Below are 17307 nucleotides of genomic sequence, written 5' to 3'. Positions count from 1 at the left end.
AACATGCGCAAGGATTTGTCCTGCACGCCAATGATGTTTAAAATAAACGCTTCAGTGGCCTAAGTGATCAAAAAATCTACTTTTTTGAAAAAAAGGTCTTTTACGGGTTAAATCCCATTAAAAATTCAAATGCAAATCGCCAGCTCCTGTTAAGTTCAATCAAGCTCATATTTGGGATTTGAGCACAGTATGCCTACCGTAACCAGCCGCTGAATGACCGCCAAAATATAATTTTTGTTACATTCTTCTGAGTATGCTCATAGTAGCTGTTTATAACAGGAATGAGTTAAATATCAAAGAATTTTGAAAATTGGCAAAAAATTCCCCACTAAAATAGATATAACTTTTCTGTAAATTGATAAAATGTCATACTTTTTTCTGCAAAATTGTTTTTCATTTCGATTGCAACAATACTACAACATTAGTTCTTGTATTAAGACATGACAGTTTATTTACCAGAGCAAATTGAAAATATTTTTTTAAGAAATAACATTATTTTACACCTCCTGATAACGCTGGTACTCAAGTAATGGATCGATTTAAGGTGTACTATGTCAGGAATATATTTTGTGGACTGAAAATTGATATCATGATGAATATGAACATCTTTGTCTAGACATAGACCGAGTTTTTAGACGTATATTTGAGGTTTTAGGTGATATATTAAGTTTTTTAACTTCAAATCGAGATAAAATCAGTTTTCACCGACAGAATATTTTGGAAGTTGATTTTTCTGACTCAAAATAGTCCCCCCAACAACCTCCAAAAAGAATTTCCGAGGTGCATGCAAGTTGCATAATAATCCCCTTCTTACCCAACGTGACAAATTTTGCGTCAAAAAAATGATTAATTTTACCCCAGAAAATGATGAATATTCATCAGTTTTGGATGAATATTCATCAGGTTCACATTTTTACAAATTTTTTATGTAATATTACCCAAAAAAAGACAAACATTTTAAATGGGCGTAATATTCAAATTTTCAAAATACTTTTTTCGAAAAGATCGGAAAATTTCACGAATTTTTCATGTTTTAACATTGAAAAACGAACCATTAGTTGCTGAGATATTGACATTAGAAAATGGTTGGCTGTTTGGGTAAGACTTAGAAAACTTCAATTTTCGTGTTTCTTTTTGTTCAAGCCGCTGCACAGTGGGAAAAAAGGACCCAAAAAATTACCGCAACATGATTTCGCGTAAACCATCGATTGCTATACACCAAAAGCTTCGTTTTTGCACCAGGAACAATAATCCGATGAAAAATCGCACTGCACGGACCGGTGGCCGGATTACAGGCCACCGAAAGATCCGAATTTTTGGAAAAAGTGTCAGTTAATCCCAATTATGAACTGATAAGCTTTCTTCTACCATGAATAGTCATGCAAAACAGTCCTAGAATAATATTAAAGGACCCATCGGACCCATCGGAACCGGTTCCATCGATCTCCGGTGGCCACATCCGGAACCGCATTAGGAAACAGCGTAAACTAGTCATGCGACGTATCATACTTCTTGATTTTGGATGGGGACATGAGTTATACACAACTCTCTTAAAAACATGAGGTTTGATAAGTCGTAAGAGTGGTTTCAGGAATTTTCCAAATATGATCTTCGACTAGTTTACGCTGTTTCCTAATGCGGTTCCGGATGTGGCCACTGGAGATCGATGGAACTGGTTTCGATGGGTCCTATGGTAATTAATATTATTTTAGGATTGTTTTGCATGACTAGTCATGGTAGAAGAAAGCTTATCAGTTCATAATTGGGATAATCTGACACTTTTTCCAAAAATCCGGATCTTCCGGTGGCCTGTACTCCGGCCACCGGTCCGTGCAGTGCGATTTTTCATCGGATTATTGTTCCTGGTGCAAAAACGAAGCTTTTGGTGTACAGCAATCGATGGTTTGCGCGAAATCATGTTGCGGTAATTTTTTGAGTCCTTTTTCCCACTGTGCGCTGTATATCAGCAACCAGAGGTCAAATCTTTAATGTCTCTTAGACAATTTTATAGCAAATTTTCTGAACTTTAAAAAAAAAATTAGAAATGGTCACTCTTGGTCACTATTTTTAAAAATCGAAAAACTGCAAATTTTTCGCTAATATCAAACTTTTGGTGGCTATATCTTGAAAACAGCGCCTTTCATCAAAAAATCTGCACAGTACTTTTCGATTGGAAATTCAATTTTAAATTAAAAAAACTATGTCAGATTTGTTTTTGCATGAAATTTCGATTTTTTCTAAAAATCACTATTTTTTCAAAAATTCATAATTCGGCGGCAGATTTTTTTGACCATGTTTTTCTATAGCTCAAAAGTGGTGGGTTTTTGTCCACTAAAACATATAAAAAAATCTCGAAAATCAAAAAAATACGTTTTTTGGGAAATTGAGTTTTTGTGAAAAAATAATAATTAAATAATTGGCAAATTTTTTTTTCCGTGTACCTATTTTTTCTCAATAGTCCTCAACAATACCTACAACTTTGCATACATACAACTTGATCAAAAAATTCATTCAAAATTTAAAGTTATTCGAATATTTACGTACCATTTTTTTATGGACAGCTGCCAAAATTGTATGGAGACTTGTATGGGTGAACCAATGACACAAAATAGCTTCTTTGGTCATAGGGAAGCCAGAGCCTTAAGCTGATTTGATAGTTGTATTGTTAACAAAATTTAACAGCCTACAATATAAATCAAGTACCTCTTGGCATTCGCCTAACCGTTTTAAAACACTACTAATATCTACAATTTTTCCTATTTTTTAAAATATTTTAGGCTGGTACAAATATTTTTAAAAGTTTTTGTCACCCCCCCTTCAAAATTGGCCCGAAATGTCAGGGGGCAAAAAAATATTTTTACAATGAATTTCAAAATTTCATTGAAAATTCAAGTGCAGCCAGCTGAAATCAAATTAAAATACATTCTTCTGTGTTTAAAATCATTTTTAGCATGTTTGGTTTTATTTAAAAATCTTAAGATTTTTTGAAAATTTTCGATGCAAAATCTTTTTTTTCGATACAATTTTTGTTTTTGTCATATCTTAAATTTTTTTGAAAACTAATGATTGCAAAACAACTAAACTAGTGTAAAATGCATTTTAAAACACTTTTTTAATTTAAATGTGAAGACTATGACTTGTTATTAATTTTTTTATATTTTTTTATTTTTTTTGCCCCTCCCCCCCTTCTTGACCTCGGCCAGGGCCGAGGGACAAAAACTTTTTTAAATATTTGCATCGGCCTTATAGGAATTCAAGATGCTGAAAAATGATTGAAAAAATGAAAGTTTATGTCGATTTAATTATATTTTCTTTATTAATTGCTTGTTTTATTTTGGACAGCTGACAAAAATATTGATATAAATATTTTTAATGGTCTTATTTTGAAATCTAAAAAAATAAAATAAAAATGCACCGACATTTGTGAAATGAAGTTTTTAAAAATATGTTATGTAAATGTAAATATGTAAAACAGTTCTAGATTTTATTTCAAAACAGAAAAAAAGTGAGACTGAACCAAAACTGTTTTCATTGAGTAAAAAGAAGCATCCAACTTTCTTTAAAAACTTAAAAATTGTCATAATTTTAACAATGTTGTACTGAAACGTTAAATTTTTTATGGTGCTTGAATTTTAAAATGATGTCCAAACTTTTTTGTCCTCTGATATACGCAAACAAAAGAAATGTAAAATCAAATTAAATTGGCTATTAAGAAGTCTTTGATAATTTCTAGTGCTTATCATCAATGACCCAAATCTACCTGAAGACAGGCTTCAATTAAAAACAATCTTCAAAAAACCTATTAGCCTAACATGTATTCGATTTTAAGTTAAAATTAGACCGTTACAATTCTTTCAAAAGTGTTTCGAAAAATTTCAAAGAAAATCTAAATTGAGTCAAATTAAATAAAATACAAATGTCAAACAGCTTCCACGTGATTGTAAAATTTGCACCATAACTGTTTTTGTTGTCTTATTTGAAGGTTAAGAATACAGCTAAATGGTATCAGGATCACCATAAATGATAATTCTATAGTCCAAAAAGTAATTAAGAGCGAGTCCACGAACAGGGCATACCCCTTTGTATGGGACGTCGTTTGGACCTCACCAATCTGCCTGAAATTTTCAGGAATTGTTTGTACATATAAAACTAGCATCTGGCCAAAATATGAGCACTCTAGGTCAACGGGAAGTGGGGCAAATCGGGACACAAAGTTTGAAGGTTCAAAAACGTCAAAAATAGTAAAAAGGCTGTAACTTGGGCAAAATTCAATTTAATTTCGAAATTCAAAATGCATCTGAAAGGACTTAAAAAAAGCAAAAAAAAAGGAGGGAAGAGCATCTCAATTGGTTGAATCTAAAGGGAGTTATTGGCATTTTAGTGAAAAAATAGCACAATTTTCAAACTCAAATAAAAAAGTGTTCCATCCAGATATCAACTCGGTTCGACCTGCAGCTTGTAGGGGACATCTGGGACTACCATCTGAGACTAAGAACGCTTTGGGTAAGGCAGTTTAACATATTAAATAGACACTTTTACTTTTAGTGAATTTTTTGGTTGTATATTTTTGACCGGGGGACCCCTTAGATCCCATTTTCTAATGATAATTTTATCATATTCGTGTTCCTGAGACAATTTCACAATAGAAACATGCATAAAAATGTTTATTTTCATCCATTTTAACCCTTTAAAAAATGAATGTTTAAAAAAATCTTCGATTCACATTTATTGAAATTCAAGTTCGTTTCCAAGGATACTAGATGACAGCAGAAAAAAAGCAGCATCTCAATTTTTTTAACTTTCATTTTTTAAAGGGTTAAAATGGATGAAAATAAACATTTTTATGCATGTTTCTATTGTGAAATTGTCTCAGGAACACGAATATGATAAAATTATCATCGGAAAATGGGATCTAAGGGGTCCCCCGAGCAAAAATTTACAACCAAAAAATTCACTAAAAGTAGAAGTGTCTATTTAATATGTTAAACTGCCTTACCCAAAGCGTTCTTAGTCTCAGATGGTAGTCCCAGATGTCCCCTACAAGCTGCAGGTCGAACCGAGTTGATATCTGGATGGAACACTTTTTTATTTGAGTTTGAAAATTGTGCTATTTTTTCACTAAAATGTCAATAACTTCCTTTAGATTCAACCAATTGAGATGCTCTACCCTGCATTTTGTTGCATTTTTTAAGTTCTTTCAGATGCATTTTGAATTTCGAAATTAAATTGAATTTTGCCCAAGTTACAGCCTTTTTACGATTTTTGACGTTTTTGAACCTTCAAACTTTGTGTCCCGATTTGCCCCATTTCCCGTTGACCTAGAGTGCTCATATTTTGGCCAGATGCTAGTTTTATATGTACAAACAACCCCTGAAAATTTCAGGCAGATTGGTGAGGTCGATGCGAGATGGGTATGCTTTGCTCGTGGACTCGCTCTTAAAAATATTTTATTATAGGCAATGCTAGTCCACGTGGTAGCTGTTTGACATGTGGCATCGCGGTGTTCATCAAGCATTCATAGCATGCTAAGGAAAATTTGGTGCTTTTCTAAAGAAAACCGTTGGTTCCGAAACCCCCGGATGTATTGCTGTGAGCTCGATGGGGGTTGAACGAATCAACCTGGTCTCTTAGGAAAAGTTGTTCTCCAAACGATTCCGCTCATTTCTGGCCATCCTAGAAGCTTCTACATGTTTTCTCCAGGCCTGTAGGAGCGAATGAACGAAAATTCAAAATTCCCCATAGTAATTTCCATGCAAACTTGAACCCGCTTGAGTCAAACCAGTTTTCAACCAAATGAGCTGAAATTTGGAGTGAATGTCCCTATGGGTATGCCCTACAAGGGGAACCACACCAGAACTTGATCTGAGAACTTTTCAAAATTTGTATGGAAAATTATACAGACAAACTAATGATGCAAAATGGCTTCTTTGGGCATACCGAAGGCACCAAAAAAGTTTCAGTAGGATTCAAAAATACAAAAAAAAATCTAATGACCGAAATCTGAGAGAACTGCTCAATAACAAAGAAATATTTTAAAAACTAAGCAATAGGAATCCAGTATATCAAAAAATTCAATATGGCCTTGGAGGTACGAATAAAATTATCATAAACTAAAAATACTAGTTTTTTCTTAAGTAATTATGTATAAGAATTATTCTAGTTGAAAAGTATTTCACAATGTTTTGGATTAATTTTGTTCGATCATCTCGCAGGTTTAATTTTTCAATTTATTTAAGGTAATAAGTTTTTGAAATTTCAAAAGTTTTTCGAAATTATCACATCTTAACAAATTTATGATTCAGTCAAGCTTTGGTCATAAATAGCTGTTAGAGCGATTATCATATCGCTTTGTTTTCTCTGGTTGATAAAACTTTTCCTCGTTGGCAATTCTACAAGAGCCTAGCCACCTCAAAAGTATTTACCCAGTGTGGCAGAGATCAAAGCCATGGCCAGCAAAACGCATCCAATCAAAATGGATTCCGCGAAGGACGTGTCCTTCGGGTGTTTGATTGATCCTTTCCCTTCTAGTTGAACTTGATAACATTCGCATAAATAGGCTCCAGGTCAGCAAACTTCACGAGTGCCTCGCATAATTAGATTGGCTTAAATGTAAACTTTACTTCGAAAACAGTCTCAAATTAGTCGTTTTCTTGTTTGGAAACGGCGTACTTTGAAAGTTTTTTTTTTTGAGGAAAAAACATCGGAAGCCCGGCTCTTTTCGAAGCTATCCCAGCCCGGAAATTAACGGAAACCGAGAATTTCCCGCCGAAAAACTATCCACACTGGTCGTGTGCTATTTTCAGCGCAGTCACAACAACCCCACGCTGTGCGATATGAGCTCTTTTGCGGCGGCGGCCGCCGTTTAGAGAGGTGGGAAAACTTGAAGCGAATCTGCGGACTGCCGGGAGGAGATGAAAATCTTTCTCCCAGCAGGAAGCCAAAGCCAAAGCTCGCGCTGCCAGTGGCACTTCCGGCGCAGCCCGAAGGGCACGTGGTGGGAACGACTTAGGGTGGTTCATTTCGTCTTGGAACTTCATCAATTTGACTCATTTTTCTCAGAAATTCCGAAATGCTGTCAGTTTAAAGATCAACATTGACCTCTTTCTTCATTCAAATTTCGTTTCCAGGAATCTTATTTTCATAAAGTACACCACATTACAGGGCTATCGTCTCGGTGGCATCTCGCTCGACATCACCCCAGGAAGAGGGGGGCCAGGAAAACTCGCATAAATATAAGACAGTTTCGCAATGTTATTCGAGCTTCTCCGAGCTGACTTTGTGGTCGGGGAATGTCTTCCTGCCTGATGATGATGCCATATACTGAGTGTTTAGAGAGTTGTGTGTTACCAAATGAGCAGCAAATTTTGTGCCAACTCACGCCGAGTTGCTTAAAAGAAGACTTTTCCTTCGCCGAGGACTAGAACTTGAGGGAAGGTGATGGTTTGGGCGGTTTGGGGACGGAAATTGCCCTGCCACACCCAACTCGTCCCACGCAAGGCAAGCACGGTCTGGAAAGTCACATCAAAACCATCAACTCAAGCCCATCGTCACGTATGTTTGTTAATGTGAGGAGTTGCTCTAGCCTTTGAGTTGTGCGAGGCCATGAATTAAGCATGAAACACTGGAGAAGGGGGTGAAGAACATAAATTATTTATATGCGTCACACCCGCCAGAACATCGGTTCTGATGGTGATGCTGCCATTTAACTGGAGCTGACAGACTCAGTCAGTGTACGTTTGTACGCCCCGATGATTGATTAGTTCTGATTTCTGATCCAACACACGATAAGTAATCTCTCTACCGCCCCATCGACGTTCCAATCACGGCCAGAAGAAATGAGCTGGAAGTTTTGCAGTTTTCATTCGAAAAGAGCCGGGGAATGAATCGATCCCATCGAGGCGGAAGAACCCTTATTTGCGTGGGACTGATTGCCGGATCGATTGGCTGGAGGGGGAAAGAATGAGGTCCGGTTTCATGTTCTATCGACAGTTACTGATTAGTTTTTCCAGCTTGGTTTGCAAAATGGACTGTTTGGTCGGTGGATACAATTCTACGAATGTTGTGGAACTGCAGAAGCAGAATTGAGACGTTTGAAGCAGGCTGAAAGCATAATACAGAGAAAAAGTAATCCTTTGTGAAACATCATGGCAAGAGTTGTGCTTTCAACTGAGCTTGAATGACCATGGGTTCGATTAAATCTGGAATTGTGTTGGTGAATTGTGAAGTTTCCTAAAAGAATCCGCTAGGTTGATAGATGGTTTCATGTAAAAATTGCGACGTTAAAAAAAAAGCACACTTTCAATCACTGTAATAATATAGTTTTCTATGTATATCAACTTTTAATCAAATACACAAACATTATACATAAAATGGTTGTAAAGATAAATTTTAGCTCAAAAAAAAAATTAAAACTTGTATTCCTCATGAGAATATTGATTCAAATTGCTTTTTAAATTGAATGAGTAACACAAATTAATAATAAGTGACAGATGATAATTTGTTCTACTGAAAATGCCTTTAAAACTAACAATATTTTTTTCAGCGGAACATTGTCTGAAGAATTCGAAAATCTAATCTTTTTCGCGATTGAAACGCATTTTCGTTTTGAAAATCATGACACTTTGTGGATATTCAAATTTAACATTTAACTTATTTGAATTTGAATTTATTTTGAAGAATTCTTTACCAAAATCAGGAAGATTGAATATGCCGAACGTGCTTAGTTTTTACTTTTCATTTTGTGGCAAAATCTTAAGCGTATCAAAGTAACTTCGGTTTACGAAACCTTACAAACTTTTTATACAAACATATCGGGTAACGTAAAACGTTCCGCTTGAGAACTATGCAAGCTTGTGTTTTTTAATCTGTACTCCTTTTCAAAGCCTGAAAAAAACCATATAAACATGAAAATACAGTAGTTGTTCCAAAAGACCGAGGGGTTAATGGATGCAAAAATCATATTCAATAAAAAAAACTTTTTTCAATATTTTATTTGATTTCGAGTCACTGATCAGTAGTGCGGTGCCTGTGTGGACGCGCAGTCCTGTTTTTTCGTGTTATTTTCCGTCTCTTTTATGTCGCTGTTCGAGTGCATGGGGTGATTGGTCATTATAATTAAATAATGGCATCAGTAGTGCGGTGCCTGTGTGGACGCGCAGTCCTGTTTTTTCGTGTTATTTTCCGTCTCTTTTATGTCGCTGTTCGAGTGCATGAGGTGATTGGTCATTATAATTAAATAATGGCATCAGTAGTGCGGTGCCTGTGTGGACGCGCAGTCCTGTTTTTTCGTGTTATTTTCCGTCTCTTTTATGTCGCTGTTCGAGTGCATGAGGTGATTGGTCATTATAATTAAATAATGGCATCAGTGGTGCGGTGCCTGTGTGGACGCGCAGTCCTGTTTTTTCGTGTTATTTTCCGTCTCTTTTATGTCGCTGTTCGAGTGCATGGGGTGATTGGTCATTATAATTAAATAATGGCATCAGTAGTGCGGTGCCTGTGTGGACGCGCAGTCCTGTTTTTTCGTGTTATTTTCCGTCTCTTTTATGTCGCTGTTCGAGTGCATGGGGTGATTGGTCATTATAATTAAATAATGGCATCAGTGGTGCGGTGCCTGTGTGGACGCGCAGTCCTGTTTTTTCGTGTTATTTTCCGTCTCTTTTATGTCGCTGTTCGAGTGCATGGGGTGATTGGTCATTATAATTAAATAATGGCATCAGTAGTGCGGTGCCTGTGTGGACGCGCAGTCCTGTTTTTTCGTGTTATTTTCCGTCTCTTTTATGTCGCTGTTCGAGTGCATGAGGTGATTGGTCATTATAATTAAATAATGGCATCAGTAGTGCGGTGCCTGTGTGGACGCGCAGTCCTGTTTTTTCGTGTTATTTTCCGTCTCTTTTATGTCGCTGTTCGAGTGCATGGGGTGATTGGTCATTATAATTAAATAATGGCATCAGTAGTGCGGTGCCTGTGTGGACGCGCAGTCCTGTTTTTTCGTGTTATTTTCCGTCTCTTTTATGTCGCTGTTCGAGTGCATGAGGTGATTGGTCATTATAATTAAATAATGGCATCAGTAGTGCGGTGCCTGTGTGGACGCGCAGTCCTGTTTTTTCGTGTTATTTTCCGTCTCTTTTATGTCGCTGTTCGAGTGCATGAGGTGATTGGTCATTATAATTAAATAATGGCATCAGTAGTGCGGTGCCTGTGTGGACGCGCAGTCCTGTTTTTTCGTGTTATTTTCCGTCTCTTTTATGTCGCTGTTCGAGTGCATGGGGTGATTGGTCATTATAATTAAATAATGGCATCAGTGGTGCGGTGCCTGTGTGGACGCGCAGTCCTGTTTTTTCGTGTTATTTTCCGTCTCTTTTATGTCGCTGTTCGAGTGCATGGGGTGATTGGTCATTATAATTAAATAATGGCATCAGTAGTGCGGTGCCTGTGTGGACGCGCAGTCCTGTTTTTTCGTGTTATTTTCCGTCTCTTTTATGTCGCTGTTCGAGTGCATGGGGTGATTGGTCATTATAATTAAATAATGGCATCAGTGGTGCGGTGCCTGTGTGGACGCGCAGTCCTGTTTTTTCGTGTTATTTTCCGTCTCTTTTATGTCGCTGTTCGAGTGCATGAGGTGATTGGTCATTATAATTAAATAATGGCATCAGTGGTGCGGTGCCTGTGTGGACGCGCAGTCCTGTTTTTTCGTGTTATTTTCCGTCTCTTTTATGTCGCTGTTCGAGTGCATGGGGTGATTGGTCATTATAATTAAATAATGGCATCAGTAGTGCGGTGCCTGTGTGGACGCGCAGTCCTGTTTTTTCGTGTTATTTTCCGTCTCTTTTATGTCGCTGTTCGAGTGCATGGGGTGATTGGTCATTATAATTAAATAATGGCATCAGTAGTGCGGTGCCTGTGTGGACGCGCAGTCCTGTTTTTTCGTGTTATTTTCCGTCTCTTTTATGTCGCTGTTCGAGTGCATGAGGTGATTGGTCATTATAATTAAATAATGGCATCAGTAGTGCGGTGCCTGTGTGGACGCGCAGTCCTGTTTTTTCGTGTTATTTTCCGTCTCTTTTATGTCGCTGTTCGAGTGCATGAGGTGATTGGTCATTATAATTAAATAATGGCATCAGTAGTGCGGTGCCTGTGTGGACGCGCAGTCCTGTTTTTTCGTGTTATTTTCCGTCTCTTTTATGTCGCTGTTCGAGTGCATGGGGTGATTGGTCATTATAATTAAATAATGGCATCAGTGGTGCGGTGCCTGTGTGGACGCGCAGTCCTGTTTTTTCGTGTTATTTTCCGTCTCTTTTATGTCGCTGTTCGAGTGCATGAGGTGATTGGTCATTATAATTAAATAATGGCATCAGTGGTGCGGTGCCTGTGTGGACGCGCAGTCCTGTTTTTTCGTGTTATTTTCCGTCTCTTTTATGTCGCTGTTCGAGTGCATGGGGTGATTGGTCATTATAATTAAATAATGGCATCAGTAGTGCGGTGCCTGTGTGGACGCGCAGTCCTGTTTTTTCGTGTTATTTTCCGTCTCTTTTATGTCGCTGTTCGAGTGCATGGGGTGATTGGTCATTATAATTAAATAATGGCATCAGTAGTGCGGTGCCTGTGTGGACGCGCAGTCCTGTTTTTTCGTGTTATTTTCCGTCTCTTTTATGTCGCTGTTCGAGTGCATGAGGTGATTGGTCATTATAATTAAATAATGGCATCAGTAGTGCGGTGCCTGTGTGGACGCGCAGTCCTGTTTTTTCGTGTTATTTTCCGTCTCTTTTATGTCGCTGTTCGAGTGCATGAGGTGATTGGTCATTATAATTAAATAATGGCATCAGTAGTGCGGTGCCTGTGTGGACGCGCAGTCCTGTTTTTTCGTGTTATTTTCCGTCTCTTTTATGTCGCTGTTCGAGTGCATGGGGTGATTGGTCATTATAATTAAATAATGGCATCAGTGGTGCGGTGCCTGTGTGGACGCGCAGTCCTGTTTTTTCGTGTTATTTTCCGTCTCTTTTATGTCGCTGTTCGAGTGCATGGGGTGATTGGTCATTATAATTAAATAATGGCATCAGTAGTGCGGTGCCTGTGTGGACGCGCAGTCCTGTTTTTTCGTGTTATTTTCCGTCTCTTTTATGTCGCTGTTCGAGTGCATGGGGTGATTGGTCATTATAATTAAATAATGGCATCAGTGGTGCGGTGCCTGTGTGGACGCGCAGTCCTGTTTTTTCGTGTTATTTTCCGTCTCTTTTATGTCGCTGTTCGAGTGCATGAGGTGATTGGTCATTATAATTAAATAATGGCATCAGTGGTGCGGTGCCTGTGTGGACGCGCAGTCCTGTTTTTTCGTGTTATTTTCCGTCTCTTTTATGTCGCTGTTCGAGTGCATGAGGTGATTGGTCATTATAATTAAATAATGGCATCAGTAGTGCGGTGCCTGTGTGGACGCGCAGTCCTGTTTTTTCGTGTTATTTTCCGTCTCTTTTATGTCGCTGTTCGAGTGCATGGGGTGATTGGTCATTATAATTAAATAATGGCATCAGTGGTGCGGTGCCTGTGTGGACGCGCAGTCCTGTTTTTTCGTGTTATTTTCCGTCTCTTTTATGTCGCTGTTCGAGTGCATGGGGTGATTGGTCATTATAATTAAATAATGGCATCAGTAGTGCGGTGCCTGTGTGGACGCGCAGTCCTGTTTTTTCGTGTTATTTTCCGTCTCTTTTATGTCGCTGTTCGAGTGCATGGGGTGATTGGTCATTATAATTAAATAATGGCATCAGTGGTGCGGTGCCTGTGTGGACGCGCAGTCCTGTTTTTTCGTGTTATTTTCCGTCTCTTTTATGTCGCTGTTCGAGTGCATGAGGTGATTGGTCATTATAATTAAATAATGGCATCAGTGGTGCGGTGCCTGTGTGGACGCGCAGTCCTGTTTTTTCGTGTTATTTTCCGTCTCTTTTATGTCGCTGTTCGAGTGCATGGGGTGATTGGTCATTATAATTAAATAATGGCATCAGTAGTGCGGTGCCTGTGTGGACGCGCAGTCCTGTTTTTTCGTGTTATTTTCCGTCTCTTTTATGTCGCTGTTCGAGTGCATGAGGTGATTGGTCATTATAATTAAATAATGGCATCAGTAGTGCGGTGCCTGTGTGGACGCGCAGTCCTGTTTTTTCGTGTTATTTTCCGTCTCTTTTATGTCGCTGTTCGAGTGCATGAGGTGATTGGTCATTATAATTAAATAATGGCATCAGTAGTGCGGTGCCTGTGTGGACGCGCAGTCCTGTTTTTTCGTGTTATTTTCCGTCTCTTTTATGTCGCTGTTCGAGTGCATGGGGTGATTGGTCATTATAATTAAATAATGGCATCAGTGGTGCGGTGCCTGTGTGGACGCGCAGTCCTGTTTTTTCGTGTTATTTTCCGTCTCTTTTATGTCGCTGTTCGAGTGCATGGGGTGATTGGTCATTATAATTAAATAATGGCATCAGTAGTGCGGTGCCTGTGTGGACGCGCAGTCCTGTTTTTTCGTGTTATTTTCCGTCTCTTTTATGTCGCTGTTCGAGTGCATGGGGTGATTGGTCATTATAATTAAATAATGGCATCAGTGGTGCGGTGCCTGTGTGGACGCGCAGTCCTGTTTTTTCGTGTTATTTTCCGTCTCTTTTATGTCGCTGTTCGAGTGCATGAGGTGATTGGTCATTATAATTAAATAATGGCATCAGTGGTGCGGTGCCTGTGTGGACGCGCAGTCCTGTTTTTTCGTGTTATTTTCCGTCTCTTTTATGTCGCTGTTCGAGTGCATGGGGTGATTGGTCATTATAATTAAATAATGGCATCAGTAGTGCGGTGCCTGTGTGGACGCGCAGTCCTGTTTTTTCGTGTTATTTTCCGTCTCTTTTATGTCGCTGTTCGAGTGCATGAGGTGATTGGTCATTATAATTAAATAATGGCATCAGTAGTGCGGTGCCTGTGTGGACGCGCAGTCCTGTTTTTTCGTGTTATTTTCCGTCTCTTTTATGTCGCTGTTCGAGTGCATGGGGTGATTGGTCATTATAATTAAATAATGGCATCAGTGGTGCGGTGCCTGTGTGGACGCGCAGTCCTGTTTTTTCGTGTTATTTTCCGTCTCTTTTATGTCGCTGTTCGAGTGCATGGGGTGATTGGTCATTATAATTAAATAATGGCATCAGTGGTGCGGTGCCTGTGTGGACGCGCAGTCCTGTTTTTTCGTGTTATTTTCCGTCTCTTTTATGTCGCTGTTCGAGTGCATGGGGTGATTGGTCATTATAATTAAATAATGGCATCAGTAGTGCGGTGCCTGTGTGGACGCGCAGTCCTGTTTTTTCGTGTTATTTTCCGTCTCTTTTATGTCGCTGTTCGAGTGCATGAGGTGATTGGTCATTATAATTAAATAATGGCATCAGTAGTGCGGTGCCTGTGTGGACGCGCAGTCCTGTTTTTTCGTGTTATTTTCCGTCTCTTTTATGTCGCTGTTCGAGTGCATGAGGTGATTGGTCATTATAATTAAATAATGGCATCAGTGGTGCGGTGCCTGTGTGGACGCGCAGTCCTGTTTTTTCGTGTTATTTTCCGTCTCTTTTATGTCGCTGTTCGAGTGCATGGGGTGATTGGTCATTATAATTAAATAATGGCATCAGTAGTGCGGTGCCTGTGTGGACGCGCAGTCCTGTTTTTTCGTGTTATTTTCCGTCTCTTTTATGTCGCTGTTCGAGTGCATGGGGTGATTGGTCATTATAATTAAATAATGGCATCAGTGGTGCGGTGCCTGTGTGGACGCGCAGTCCTGTTTTTTCGTGTTATTTTCCGTCTCTTTTATGTCGCTGTTCGAGTGCATGAGGTGATTGGTCATTATAATTAAATAATGGCATCAGTAGTGCGGTGCCTGTGTGGACGCGCAGTCCTGTTTTTTCGTGTTATTTTCCGTCTCTTTTATGTCGCTGTTCGAGTGCATGAGGTGATTGGTCATTATAATTAAATAATGGCATCAGTAGTGCGGTGCCTGTGTGGACGCGCAGTCCTGTTTTTTCGTGTTATTTTCCGTCTCTTTTATGTCGCTGTTCGAGTGCATGAGGTGATTGGTCATTATAATTAAATAATGGCATCAGTGGTGCGGTGCCTGTGTGGACGCGCAGTCCTGTTTTTTCGTGTTATTTTCCGTCTCTTTTATGTCGCTGTTCGAGTGCATGAGGTGATTGGTCATTATAATTAAATAATGGCATCAGTGGTGCGGTGCCTGTGTGGACGCGCAGTCCTGTTTTTTCGTGTTATTTTCCGTCTCTTTTATGTCGCTGTTCGAGTGCATGAGGTGATTGGTCATTATAATTAAATAATGGCATCAGTAGTGCGGTGCCTGTGTGGACGCGCAGTCCTGTTTTTTCGTGTTATTTTCCGTCTCTTTTATGTCGCTGTTCGAGTGCATGAGGTGATTGGTCATTATAATTAAATAATGGCATCAGTGGTGCGGTGCCTGTGTGGACGCGCAGTCCTGTTTTTTCGTGTTATTTTCCGTCTCTTTTATGTCGCTGTTCGAGTGCATGAGGTGATTGGTCATTATAATTAAATAATGGCATCAGTAGTGCGGTGCCTGTGTGGACGCGCAGTCCTGTTTTTTCGTGTTATTTTCCGTCTCTTTTATGTCGCTGTTCGAGTGCATGAGGTGATTGGTCATTATAATTAAATAATGGCATCAGTAGTGCGGTGCCTGTGTGGACGCGCAGTCCTGTTTTTTCGTGTTATTTTCCGTCTCTTTTATGTCGCTGTTCGAGTGCATGAGGTGATTGGTCATTATAATTAAATAATGGCATCAGTGGTGCGGTGCCTGTGTGGACGCGCAGTCCTGTTTTTTCGTGTTATTTTCCGTCTCTTTTATGTCGCTGTTCGAGTGCATGAGGTGATTGGTCATTATAATTAAATAATGGCATCAGTGGTGCGGTGCCTGTGTGGACGCGCAGTCCTGTTTTTTCGTGTTATTTTCCGTCTCTTTTATGTCGCTGTTCGAGTGCATGGGGTGATTGGTCATTATAATTAAATAATGGCATCAGTGGTGCGGTGCCTGTGTGGACGCGCAGTCCTGTTTTTTCGTGTTATTTTCCGTCTCTTTTATGTCGCTGTTCGAGTGCATGAGGTGATTGGTCATTATAATTAAATAATGGCATCAGTGGTGCGGTGCCTGTGTGGACGCGCAGTCCTGTTTTTTCGTGTTATTTTCCGTCTCTTTTATGTCGCTGTTCGAGTGCATGAGGTGATTGGTCATTATAATTAAATAATGGCATCAGTAGTGCGGTGCCTGTGTGGACGCGCAGTCCTGTTTTTTCGTGTTATTTTCCGTCTCTTTTATGTCGCTGTTCGAGTGCATGAGGTGATTGGTCATTATAATTAAATAATGGCATCAGTAGTGCGGTGCCTGTGTGGACGCGCAGTCCTGTTTTTTCGTGTTATTTTCCGTCTCTTTTATGTCGCTGTTCGAGTGCATGAGGTGATTGGTCATTATAATTAAATAATGGCATCAGTGGTGCGGTGCCTGTGTGGACGCGCAGTCCTGTTTTTTCGTGTTATTTTCCGTCTCTTTTATGTCGCTGTTCGAGTGCATGAGGTGATTGGTCATTATAATTAAATAATGGCATCAGTGGTGCGGTGCCTGTGTGGACGCGCAGTCCTGTTTTTTCGTGTTATTTTCCGTCTCTTTTATGTCGCTGTTCGAGTGCATGAGGTGATTGGTCATTATAATTAAATAATGGCATCAGTAGTGCGGTGCCTGTGTGGACGCGCAGTCCTGTTTTTTCGTGTTATTTTCCGTCTCTTTTATGTCGCTGTTCGAGTGCATGAGGTGATTGGTCATTATAATTAAATAATGGCATCAGTAGTGCGGTGCCTGTGTGGACGCGCAGTCCTGTTTTTTCGTGTTATTTTCCGTCTCTTTTATGTCGCTGTTCGAGTGCATGGGGTGATTGGTCATTATAATTAAATAATGGCATCAGTAGTGCGGTGCCTGTGTGGACGCGCAGTCCTGTTTTTTCGTGTTATTTTCCGTCTCTTTAATGTCGCTGTTCGAGTGCATGAGGTGATTGGTCATTATAATTAAATAATGGCATCAGTAGTGCGGTGCCTGTGTGGACGCGCAGTCCTGTTTTTTCGTGTTATTTTCCGTCTCTTTTATGTCGCTGTTCGAGTGCATGGGGTGATTGGTCATTATAATTAAATAATGGCATCAGTAGTGCGGTGCCTGTGTGGACGCGCAGTCCTGTTTTTTCGTGTTATTTTCCGTCTCTTTTATGTCGCTGTTCGAGTGCATGAGGTGATTGGTCATTATAATTA

The sequence above is a fragment of the Culex pipiens genome, chromosome 2, assembly GCF_016801865.2.
Source record: "Culex pipiens pallens isolate TS chromosome 2, TS_CPP_V2, whole genome shotgun sequence".
NCBI lineage: Eukaryota > Metazoa > Arthropoda > Insecta > Diptera > Culicidae > Culex > Culex pipiens.
This window is presented reverse-complemented; position numbering follows the sequence as displayed.